The sequence below is a fragment of the Mobula hypostoma genome, chromosome 27, assembly GCF_963921235.1.
Source record: "Mobula hypostoma chromosome 27, sMobHyp1.1, whole genome shotgun sequence".
Lineage (NCBI taxonomy): Eukaryota > Metazoa > Chordata > Chondrichthyes > Myliobatiformes > Myliobatidae > Mobula > Mobula hypostoma.
The window spans coordinates 23,583,802-23,596,985 of NC_086123.1; the positions used below are offsets into that span (position 1 = coordinate 23,583,802).

At 41.7% G+C, this 13,184-nt stretch overlaps 1 protein-coding gene and 1 long non-coding RNA gene across 2 annotated transcripts in view; one reads left to right on the top strand and one right to left on the bottom strand.

Annotated features, from left to right (window-relative positions):
* The window catches only part of LOC134338559 (uncharacterized), a 40,757-nt gene extending 33,024 nt beyond the window's left edge, over positions 1–7,733 (bottom strand). The window contains exon 1 of the long non-coding RNA XR_010016258.1: positions 4,741–7,733. This is a non-coding gene — a long non-coding RNA (uncharacterized LOC134338559). The remainder of the gene's footprint in view (positions 1–4,740) is intronic.
* The window catches only part of emid1 (EMI domain containing 1), a 438,363-nt gene that overhangs the window by 77,841 nt on the left and 347,338 nt on the right, over positions 1–13,184 (top strand). The gene's annotated exons all lie outside the window — the stretch shown is intronic.

The following is a 13,184-nucleotide window of genomic DNA, read 5'->3' on the forward strand; positions in this document are numbered from 1 at the left end:
AATTGATCGTTAGGGAACTGGTGTTGACCCAATGGACCAAACAACTTCCTTCTGTGTCATAGGAACAAGGAAGCAAGACATTATCCTGACATGATTGGTGAATGTGGTGAATCTGTGGAATTCTTTGCCACAGGCGGCTGTGGAGGCTAAACCTTTATGTATATTTAAGGCAGAAGTTGATAGATTCTTGATTGGTCAGAGCATGAAGGGATATTGGGGGGGTGAAGCAGGAGACTGGGGCTGAGAGGAAAATTGGATCAGCCTTGATGAAATGGTGGAGCAGACTCGATGGGCCAAATGGCCCAATTCTGCTCCTATATCTTATGATTGGTTTATGTTCTACTCTGAGTGAGTGAATTGTAGCTGATGTTTTTACCTCTGCTAAATATTGATACCTAGATAAATTTCTCTAGTCTCTCTCACTCAGCTGATATTAATAATCTCAGTACAAATGCATTGTCTGGTGTTGAACACCGAACCTGGAATTTAGTTGCTGTTACTGGGTCTGAACTCAAGGGCATCTCTAAAAGCAAACTTTACAGTTTGAGTAGTGAATTATAAAATCTCTCAACAATAGAGTTAAATTTCTGAACTTGATTTAGAGGTGTTACAAGATGCAATTTACTTGATTAAATTGCTTTGTTAATTAAATAAGCATACACTTGGGAAGGTCACAAATTTTCCCAAGTATTTTTTAAAAATGTTGATAAAACAGTTACAATATTGTGTGTCAAATACATACCTTTAAGGAACCTTAAATAATCACAAAGTATTAGATAGGGAAGCAATTTTCAACAGCACTAACATGATTTTTATGTGAGTCTGATATTGCTTAAAGATATTATCCAGATCCTGTATGGGCTGTGACTTTTAGTGATACAAAAATACGCAAACTGTCAGCTTATTCCACATGGTCGGCCTCATTTCCCTAAGCTGACATAGGAATATTTAACCAATACTACTGTCAAATTTAATCAAGCCTCAGGTAGTGTTTAGGCTGAAGAAGATCTTGTGACCATTACATTAAAAGCATTCCTTCGTCAATTAAACTGATCCTTCAGGCATGTAATATAAACTTGGTATCATCCAGGCAAACTTCACTTCTATTTGGGCTTGCACTGATAAGTGATAAAACATTTCTTTCATTTGAAATGGCATTGTCTCAAACCACTGCATCAACCAGACATATAAGTGAGCTCCAGGCATTAAATGAAGATTTTTCTAGTTAAATGTAACAAGACTGGATGTCATCTGTTCCAGCTTTTAATATCTCTCCAAAGTTATCCTTGACTTTGTTCCATTCCAATTATATTGAATTTCAGTGCACAGCTTTACTGAATGTAAAATTAATTGGATGCAGACAGGACTATTCATCTCGACAAAGGTCATACATAATTATAACAGTCTCTGGATCTACTTAAATTGTTAAATTGACTGTTTCATTTTCTTGAACATTTTACGTGATTTTCTCAACAGCTATTTCACTATCAACAAGACCTTAAATTACGTCGCAAAGGCACTTCTAGAAAGAGCAACACACATGAAATGCTGGAGGAACTCAGCAGGTCAGGCAGCATCTACTGAGAATGAACAAACGGGCAACACTTCAGGCCGAGACCCTTCTTTAGCACTGACAAGGAAGGCGGAAGATGCCAGAATGAAAACGTGGGGGGGGGGGGGAAGGGAAGGAAGACAGTTGGAAGGTGACAGGTGGAGCCAGGTGGGTGGAGAGGAAGGAATGTGATAGGAGAGGAAAGTGCATCATAGGAGGAGGCACACCAGGGGGAGGTGATAGGCAAGAGAGGAGAAGGGGTAATTGGCCAGAGTGGGGAACAGAAGAAGAGAGAAGGGGGAGGGGAAAACTTCTAGAAGGGGAAATCAATGTTCTCAGGAAAGTTATGTGGCTAAGGTAGCGTGTTTTTAATATATTTTACTTAGAATGATTAAGATCCTGCAATTTGTAATTAATTAGTGACACGTCTGAGTTGGTAATGCCTCTGCGATCAAACATCATGTGCACAAGTTCCATTCTGCATGTACGGCATCTGGGCTGAAGATTCCCGTACCAAGTGTTCCCATCCCAGTCCTGCCTAAGGGCTTCGGCCTGACACGCCAACTGTACTCTCTTCCATAGATGCTGCCTGGCCTGCTAAGGTCCTCTAGAATTTTGGGTGTGTTGCTCAGATTTCCAGCACCTGCAGATTTTCTCTTGTTTGTCATCCCAAATGTTAGCAGGTTGTAGGCCATCGTATAAATCTGGAAGAGGTATGTAATGAAGAAAAGCTTTGAGAAGTCTTGATCTTGGCCATCTTCTCTCTGTAGGAGCCACTGACATTTAGGGCAGCAATAAAAGTCCTCATTTCAGGCTTCCTTCACTGTCCAAATAGCTTCCTCTCGGTTTTCACTACTGTCAATCATGCAAGTTCCGGGTAGAGACTCAGGGACACCATCACACTCAGATGTAGAAGGCTTCTTCATTGCTGTTTCTATAACAGTTTTGCTTTACCAGTCAGGGTTGTTAGCCCCGAGCTGAACCCGTGAACCTGGAGGACCGGTGGACCACTCTTAGTCTGGTCTCTCTCCTTCGACCTGTCTGGCATGGGTGACCCTAACAACAGCCAAAGCATAAAGCCAACATAACTGTTTGGGTCATTGAGGCATGCAATCTTCCAAACCCCACAACAAGGTTGTGGTCCTCTTGGAGGGTTTCTCTAAGGAAATTTTCATTGCTGGAGATTCCATCTTTTGGATTGAACATCAAACCAGGTTGGATCTGGAAGATCTATTTAAAGTCTTATAGTCATAGAAAAATTCAGCACAGAAACAGGCTGTTCGGCCCATCTATGCTCTGCTCATCTTCCACATTTGTCTTGATGTTTCAATCTCCCTCAGTCACCATTGAAGTAATAACACCTATTTTCAGCACTAGCCCTCAGGAACTCTAAAGTATATTTTACGTTGGAACTTGTGCAGCTGAAGTAGTTAATTTAAATTAGGCTTTGGATAGGTCATTATACTAGTCCTCTAATTTTTCGTGCCTCAGTGTATTATATTGCTACCACTGACCCTCACAATAAGGTCTGCTGCCATGGTGACATCATATTCTTAAAAGTCAATGATATTTTCTCTTGATCTTTTTGGACTTTTCAGTGTGCTTCACACTTGGCTTTAGTTTGTCAAGCCTAAATATACTTCTGTTAGGGGGACCATTTACAGACAACTTGCATTTCAGAAGTAAGTTACTCTGACCTGCTAGCACTGCCCTGGGGGCTTCAAGAATGAATAGTTCATGCACGTTTATTCATGTCTTACGTTTACATGCTAACTACCATTTCCGCACTGTTCTGTTTTTAATGAAGCAATTCCAGAACTCGTACAGCTCTGTGCCTGCAGAAAATCAAAGTGACATGGATGGACATTATGTACAGGAAAGAATGCATTTCTGTGGGAACTGGAACTAAACAGAAATAGACATCTTAATGTCATCCAGGGGCTCTGTGAGGTTATCCAGCGAGCCACTGAACCCCACATTTGATTTTGCGGTCGTGGCATCAGCTGATATTCACCGAGGCAGAGTTTGTGGCTCTGTAACTGGCCTCAGTGGCCCTCTGGTAAGAGAAAAGAAAATCGGCTGGTACCCCGCTTTTGGTAATTGCCTTCCTGGTAGTATGTATAGTACCTGTGAATGTTGTGAGGGAGATCTCCTTTTCGGCAGAATCACTCAGTTTACACACTGTTTGATTAGAGAGATTAGTTTAGATTAGTTTTAACATTGAAATGCAGGGAGATGCGTTGTTTGCATCAAAACAACTGTGCGAGGATTGTACTGCCCAGACCACAAGTGTGAAGCAACGTGCTATGTGTAGATTGCATCAGATCAACTCCATGGTGATTGTACTGGGCAATCCCCAAGTGTTGCTATGCTTCCAATACCAACACACCCACAACTCAGTAAGTGGGAAGCCGTGACTTCTCTCTCTTGTACAGTAAGTGAAGCAGCAGTGCTTGATAGCTGGACGCGTCCGGTTAATCAGTGGAAAGGAGAACTAGCTGTCTGATAATGCCCTGGTTCTCCACAAGCTTTGCTTCACCGGGACCTTGCTGGAAGATTTAATATTAAAGCACACAAGCCAGAAGTTAATGCAAATTCCGGGGTTCAAAGTTCAATTCTGGTGCCGCACAGAGTTTGTACGATCTCCTGGTGAACGTGTGGATTTCCTCCACGTGCTCTGGTTTCCTCCCACAGTCCAAAGGTGTTCCGGTTAGTAGGTTCATTGGTCATTGTAAATTCAGCTCCGGTGAAATAGGTGGGTTGCTGGGCAGTGTGACTAAAAGGGCCAGAAAGGCCTGTTCCATGTTGTATCTCTAATATTAGAAATAATCTTTTTGAGAAAAGACAAACTTTTAACCACATTATAAGTCTTCGTTACAACCTCCCTGGCAGTAAAGAGAGATAGATTGATTGATTGATTGATTGAGATACAGTGCAGAATAGGCTCTTTTGGCCCTTTGAGCCGCCCACCCTGCAATCCCCCAATTTAACCCTAGCCTAATCATGGGACAATTTACAATGACTAATTAGCCTACAAATCTTTGGACTGTGGGAGGAAACCAGAGCACCCGGAAGAAACCACACGGTCACAGGGAAAACATACAAACTCCTTACAGACAGTGGCGGGAATTGAATCTGGGTCACTGTTACGATATTAAAAGTACGATATATAAAAACCATTACGATACCTTGTACAAGATGTGAACCTCTAATTCGTTCCGATTTTAGCTAATATTAGAGATGTTCCTTAAGTATGTCTTTGCTTCTTTTGTCCCATCTTTCAATCTTTTGCCATTCATTTACTTTCTGCAGGTGATTCTTACATTAAGCTAGGTACCTTACAACTTGGTGTAGAGTTCTCCATTTTGATTTTTCCTGGGTCTCTGATCACCTGCGTAGGCCTCTGGCCTGTCTTTAGTACCCAATGACTGGCATTTAGACACAATTGACATTATGTCTGGTCTTGAGATGCACACAATGTTGACGTCAGAAGAATTTGAGTTCTGATTGGTTGATAATCTGGCACAATGATGATGTCTGGAGAATTTGAATTGTGATTGGTTGATAATCTGGCACAATGATGATGTCTGGAGAATTTGAATTGTGATTGGTTGATAATCTGGCACAATGATGATGTCTGGAGAATTTGAATTGTGATTGGTTGATAATCTGGCACAATGATGATGTCTGGAGAATTTGAATTGTGATTGGTTCTATGGCAAAAGCTGCAGCCATTTGTAACGTGTGTGTTGCTTGATCTAAAGTTCTGATTCAATTGTTTAGGTCTGGGTCAGAAAGACCTGGAATTTTCTTTTGAATAGCAGTGCAATAAGAGTCAGTAATAAATCTGTCTCGTTTACAGATGGACTATTTTCCACTATTGAGAACAGCAGGCAGATGGATTGTTGAAATAGCTTGAGGCAGTAAGGAGAAGGCAATGGCTCTCAAAACTTTTTTGGGCTTATGCCCGTTATAAAAATTCTCCAAGTCTTGCACATCCCATTATTTCTGACTGTAAATAATTTCAGTACTAAAATTTATAATTGCCATGATTATGGACTTTCCCTTTGTCTGAGTATCAGAAATAACAACCCTTCTATTAGTAACAGCAGCTTTATAATTTTCAACAGTCAATTAATTGTGGTCATTTTACAGTCTAGTTGCACCGATCATTACTCAAAGCAAGCGTGCATCTCAAGAGCACCTTCCACATTCTCAAAATTTAAGTGCTTCACAGCTAATGGAGTGAAGTCTCCAAGCAGACAAGAAACAAAACTGCTGGACTGAAGGAACCTTTCCGCAGATACTGCAGAGTTGCTGAGTCATTTTCTGTTGTTATTGCAACGCTCATCCAAGCATTGTCGCGGCTCTCCGCGCCGCAGGGCCCAAACAGTTCCAGCGACCACAGCATTCCTTAAGTTAATTCAAATCTGGTTGCTGCATTGTTCTAACGAATAATTTGGTAAAAGTGTCAGTTTGAAGCATGCATACATCTCAACTGTGATACTGAAGAAGAGCTATTTGAGTGATGTTCATATTGATTGTAATACAACTGAATTCTAAGCCTTGTGTGCACTAGGTGGCCGAACTGATCAGTAGTACAGTATTGCCTGAGCCAAGTTCTACTCCTGTCATGTCTGCTTTAAGTGCTGACTAACTTACAGAATTTGCCTAAAGCCTTTCTTATAAAACCGTAAAATATAGGAGCAGAATTAGGCCCATTTGGGTCTTGGAGCCTGCTCCGCCATTTTATCATGGCAGATCCATTTTCCTTCTCAGCCCTAAACTCCTACCTTCTTCCCCTATCCCTTCATGCCCTGACTATTCAAGAATCTATCAACCTCAGCCTTAAATATACCCAATGACGGCCTCTACAGCTGACTGTGGCAACAAGTTCCATAATTCACCACTCTCTGGCCACATCCTCACTCTAAAAGGACACCCCTCTATTCTGAGGCTGTGTCCTCTGGTCTTAGACATCCCCACCACAGGAAATATCCTTTCCACATCCACTCTATCAAGGCCTTTCACCATTCAATAGGTTTCAATTAGGTCACCCCTCATTCCTCTGAATTCCAGTGAGTAGAGGCCCAGAGCCATCAAACGCTCCTCATATGACGAGCCTTTCAATCCCGTAATCGTTCTCATAAAACTCCTTTGAACCCTCTCAGATGTCAGAACATCCTTTCTTAGATAATTGGCAGAAAACTGCAAACAATACTCCAGGTGAGGCCTCACCAGTGCTTTATAAAGCCTCAGTGTTACTAAGCAATTGAACTGTTGCAGGGGAAAACATGGCTTTCTTTCTGCATGACGTTAGTTCCAGGCCATTAGCATTTCCTATAAGTCTTGTTCAAGGTTGATCTGAACATTTCTGCTAGTTGCTTTCTATTTCTTTCAAAGTGTTTATGTTTTCTGCTTCATTTATTCTGGTAAAATGTAATACCATGCCATCACTGAACTGTACAGTGAGGTAAAATTTGCTTTCGACGCTGAGATAGTGTTACATTTTATTTTTTCCATCTTTGGGGTTTAAGCAACTGGAAACATCAAGGTCTCTTCTAGAAGTTGTGGCATTCGGGAAAGTGAAGTGATTTGAGAAAATTCACGCTTTTTCCCCCCAGAAGTTGGGTTTACCACTGCATGTTTTTCTCCATGTTCCATGATTTTTTTTTCTGGTATTTAATGGCTCTTGGGCTTGTCTGAGTGGATAATGGTGCTATTTATGGCAAAGTCCTTCCATGAGATGTTCCTTCAGTGGAGTGTCCAGGATTCGTTTAGACTCTCTCTGTCACTAAGAGACACTTGAAAATGTTAACAATCTGTCGGAATTAATTCAGCTCAAGCTGTTATTTTCCCAATTAAATTTGAAGCAAATATATGTGCATAAAACCTTTTTAATTCTATTATTTTTTAGTTTTAAAACGGTAGTCTATCTGAATGCAACTGGAGTGCACACACGAGGAACCAGAACTGAATGGGTTAAGGTGGAAGTGCCACAGTTCGTGCCACCGGCTCACGTTTGGTCTTGATCCAGGTGCTGCTCTCTGTGACCATCGAGGTCACCTATGGGCCATGGACCCCTTGCTTAATGGAATTGGTCTATGGCATAAAAGTGGTTGGGACCCCCTGATCTAGGTTATCATTCTGTGCCCTGCTTTCCTCTCCAATCCCAAGGAAGTGCTGATAAGTTAACTGTATAAAGTAAATTACTCCACAATATTGTTGCAAACCAGGGTTCGTTCTTAAGAAGAGTTATTTTTTTGTCAGATAGTATGAGGACTGTATTTTCTCTTTTTCTTGGTATCACCTTGTGCAAATGGATCGTCCCTAGACAATTTACCTTTTTATGCCTAATTGTTTGTCTTTGGACTAGCTCTGTTTTGTTTTGCATGTGTCTCAGTTGAGATCATGGGGATTGTTCAGCTCTTTTTGTATTCATCACTTTTATTTAATTTTGGATATTTTAATCAGCGCGGTATTTTCAAAGCCCAGAATTCCTACGTGCTCTAGGGTGTTTCTCGGGGGGGCATGCCAACCCCTTTTTGTTGGGTTGTTGTGGTTCCTAGTTCTTCTGTGTGTCATAATCAATTTCAGTTCATCAAGATTTTGTATCCTATTAGTTTTTCTAGTTAATTTTTGCAATAAGTCTTTAGTTTTGTTTGAATCACCGAAGTGTCTGTGATTCCTGCACTTGAGTTCGCGAGTGATCCTCGCAAATATAGGTAGGTGGCACAAGAACAAGAGGAAAATTGTTCAGCCTGTGACAGGAAGAAAGTTGCAGGAGTTCATGGAAATAAGGAGAGGGGTCAAAGCTAGGACATTTCTTGTTTGTGATATATATCAATGACTTCAGTATGAATATAGGATGTGATTGATAAGTTTGTGATTGACTTGGAAGCTGCTGGTGTAGTGGTCAGTGAAGAGGGTTGTCTAAGGATATATATATGATGGAAAGTTAGGCCAAGCTTTGGCAGATGGAATTTAGTCCCAAAAAGAACAAGATGATGCATTTTGGGAAGTCAGATAGCGATGGGAGTGTAGAGTAAATGGGAGGATGCTGATGAACAGTGAAACAATGGAATTCAAATCCATTGTTCCTTAAAAGTGTCAACAGTAGATAAGGCAGTGAAGAAGGTGTATAGATTGCTTCCCTTCATTGGTTTGGGCATAGAATATAAAAGTTGGAACATTATGTTGCAACTTTGCAAGCGCTGCTGGATGTTGTCTGGATTGTTAGATATGATCACCACATGTAAGAGATATTTATGCAGGCATTTGAATTAGTAAAGCAGAGTTTGATATGGACTTTATGTGGGCAAAAGTAACTAGTATAGATGGGCAAAAAAGATTGGCGTGGATGTAGTGGAGCCAAAGAGCACATATCTGTGCAGTACAACATTATGACTCTGGGGAACAGGACATCATGGATGGAATGGGCTTCCCTTCGTGTCACGAAAAGCCAACAACTGGATGTTGTTGGATAAATTAAAAGTTTATGGCTTATGAGAGAAGGAAGCTCTGTGAACATCCCCAGCCTCAGTGGTTCTGGTGTCTGGCATGTGAGTGCTAAAGGCAAGGCTGGATCAATCGCAAACAGGCCCCACCAGAAGTCTGGAATTGATCATCCAATTTGGCTTATTCCTGAGAATAAAATCCATCACAGGAGCCAGAGTACTGCTAATTAATCTCGATCGCTGGCGCTATAAGGTGCATGTGCTATTCACTCCACCACCACGCCACCCCAGTGGTGTCACAACCACCAGTGGTGTGTAACTCACCTGTTTCTCTGTCATCCTAGAAGACACAAAACTGTGAGAGCGTTTTGTTCTTTGACATATCGAAAGGGTGAGCACTATTTCCCCTTGTACAGCGGGCCACAGTTCTCAAGTTATGATACAGCACACCAGCTGACCCATGGTGAAGTAGGCTCCATGATGTCTATGAGGGGCTTCCTTGTTTCGTTTGTAAATGGCTGAGGAAATGGAGGAGTCCAGAAACTGTAGCCCTGAGAGATGCTACTGCAGTTGCATAGATTGTGCAACTATGATGGCAGAATGGAGCTACATCTCTACCAAGAGATGCTCCTTCCCTCTGCTCAACTGAAAGTCACCCCTGGGCAAGGTGTAGCGCCTGCCAGTCAGGGTCATGGGAAGCTATGGTGGATGGTCGTTTGAGCAGCTGGTGCACGTCATAAGCCTGGGTTATGCAAACACTGACGCTAGGCAGACAATCTCTGGAGTATTGATAATGGCTGGGGTCACCCGTCTTGTAAGGACACTGCCCAGAGGAAGGCGATGACAGTGTAGAAAAATTTGCCAAGAATATTCATGGTCATAGAAAGACCATGATCGCCTACATTATATGGCACGGCACATAATGAATGAATTCTGCCTCATAGGAGACCACCTTTACCTGAGAATGAGGATATATTAAACTGGACAGAAATAATGGTTGTGTGCCAAAGATGAATAAAAAATTGCCAAGAACAATCATGCTCAAAGACCATGATCGCCTACATCATGCGGCACGGACATGATGATGATGATGATAGATTGTGGGTGACCCAAGGTGCGAAGTCCATTGAGATGAACGGCACTATTCAAGTTCAACTGCAGACTACTAATGTCATGCGTTAGGACGTTATATGAATTATACGCATATTGTAGAGGATAATCTGATCTACTCAAGAGTTGTGGAGCTTACTTTTCTCTTGAAGGTTTGGTTTCTAAACTTTGTACATTCCTGAACTCTTCATTGGTAAGGGAACGTGGTTTTTCTTCAACATTTTTAAATTTAGAGATACAGGTCATTCCAGTCCAATGATCCCCACAGTGTACAACTGTACCCATCTGACCAATTAACCTACTAACCCATACGTGTCATGATGCGCGCTCACAGAACTGGACCTGAGCTTACTGGATGTTTTTTTTTTGTTTTTCACACCATTCCCTGTTAACTCTGGAGACTGTTGTGCACAAAATCCTAGGAGATCAGCGGTTTCTGAGATAGTTAAACCACTCTTCTGACTCCAACACTCATTTCACAAAGTCACTTGGATCACATTTCTTCCCCATTCTGATGTTTGATCTGAACAACAACTAACCCTCTTGACCACGTCCGCATGCTTTTATGCACTAAGTTGCTGCCACATCATTGGCTGATTAAATATTTGCATTAATGAGCAAGTGCACCTAGTAAAGTGGGCACCTATTGTAAAGTGCAGTGTGTTATTTGTGTTAACAGCCAACACTCCCAAGAATGAGTTGGGGGCAGCCCGCAACTGTTGTTTCACGTTCCAGTGCTAAATCTTTCTTTCTGTTCCTCCGTCCACTCTTTTGGCATAGAATGATATGCTTCAACCTGTGTCTCATTTAAAGTATTAAGCTGGAGTTTAAAGGAATGAGGGGTGATCTGTTTGAAACCTATTGAATATTGAAAATCCTTGATAGAGTGGATGTGGAGAGGATGTTTCCAATAGTGAGTGAGTCTGGAAGCAGTGGGCACGGCCTCAGAATAGAGGGATGTCCATTTAGAACGGAGATGAGGAGGAATTTCTTTAGCCAGAGAGTGGTGAATATGCTGAATTCATTGCCAAATCATTCGGTATATTTAAAGCAGAGGTTGATAGGTCAGGGCATCAAAAGTGACGTGGAAAAGGTAGGAGAATGGGGTTAAGAGAGATATTAAATCAGCCATGATGAAATGGCAGAACTGACTCAATGGGCCGAATGGCCTAATTCTGCTCCAATGTTTTATGGAGATGTAAGTGTGGAGTAATGGCAGATTCCTTCTGTCATGGTGGCCGCTGGCTATGATTCAACGCAGGTGTGGAGGACGGCAGACTCTGTCACTGTAGGCACTGGCAACAACTTGACCCCAGGAGCAGAGGAACAGTGGACTCCCCATGAGGAGAGGGAAACAGGCGGTTAGACATTAGAGCACGGCAGGCACGACTGAGCAACCCCACGAGAGAAATTATTCTCCCTAACACACAGTTAGACTCCGCTTACAGAGCACAACGAGAGTCCCCTTTGAATAATCATAGCATGCAGGGCAACACGTGCCGAATACAATTAATATTGACAAGATCAAACAGAAAGCCTTAGCAGTCTTAACAATTGGTAAATACAGGTGTTCGAGAAACCCAGAAGCCCAACATTCTATGGCAGCTGCAAAGGCCTGCAGGGCTTGTGACAATATGGCTTTGGATATTTTTGCTACAAATTCCAGCATCTGGAACCTCCTGATTCTCTGTCGTGAGGCAAGTTTTGTCTCATCTGAGCTAGGTCTGATAAGGAATAGGCAGGTGTAGGAATTTGGGAAGAAAACCTAGACTGTTTATTCATAAACGCAAACACGAGGAATTCTGCGGATGCTGGAAATTCAAACAACACACATCAAAGTTGCTGGTGAACGCAGCAGGCCAGGCAGCATCTCTAGGAAGAGGTGCAGTCGACTGTATCTCTTCCTAGAGATGCTGCCTGACCTGCTGCGTTCACCAGCAACTTTGATGTGTGTTGCTGTTTTATTCATAAATGCGGTTCAAGTTCCCATTAGATGTATTTGTGATTTGTGTCATTGTTATCTTCAAGGTCAAAATAGATTTATTATCAAAGTATGTATACTTTATACAACCTTGAAATTCATCATCTTACAGCCAGCTACAAAACAAGGAAACCCAATAGAACCTATTAAAACAAAAGAAGGCTGTCGATAAATAAATTTTTCTTGACTTGAATCACCCAAGGTGCAGAGAAAAGATAACATGCAAACAATAAAAGTAAGCAAATAACATTCAGAACTGAAAGTTCACAAAAGTGAGTCCACACTTTGATAGTTGCAGGTCACAGCCACAGTTTGGTGCAGAGATGAGTAGAATTGGAATTAGAATTTTATTTTTTACATCCATCTCACAACACAAGGGAGTAAAAATCTTCATGTTGCGTCTCTGCCACTACGTAGGCAATAAGGAAGGGAGATATGGGAGGATATTGCCCGAACAGTAAGATTGTATACATAATTGCTCTGTGTACATGTATGTTCAGTCCGATACAATGTACAGTCAGATATGCAGTCAGATCAAAGCAGCAATCAGTAAACCTCATGGTGCAACAAACCGAAGTTCAGTGCAGAGTGGAGTAAAAGTTACAAAGCAGCGACTTGAACTGGCCCGTCCTCCTGTGGCCCCAACGCCCTGTCCTTTTCGATCTGGCTCAGAGCTTTAATCGTCCAGATCTTGTGGAACGAACCGTCTGTCTGATCAGATTTGTGCGTTTTAACTGAGAGAAAGTGTACGAACTCGATTCACCAAGGTGGTAACAACAATCATTGCCTAACAATGTGTAACGTAACTGACAGTTCATAAAACGTGAATCGCCAATGGCTTTATACTGATCCCTTTAAAATGCTCCCATTTCAAATGACTGCAAAATGATTAAACATGTGTTTCTTTTTCTTCCATTTTGAGCCCTGTGACATTTCATAATATACTATCTAAGTTGTATTGTCAGTAAGACATCCCACTAGCAAAACAAACTGTAAAGCTACGAAGTAACTTCACTCTCCTTATAGAAGGAATGGCAGCCAGTTTCTATTCCCTTAAATTTGCAATGCTTGAATGAACATGCCA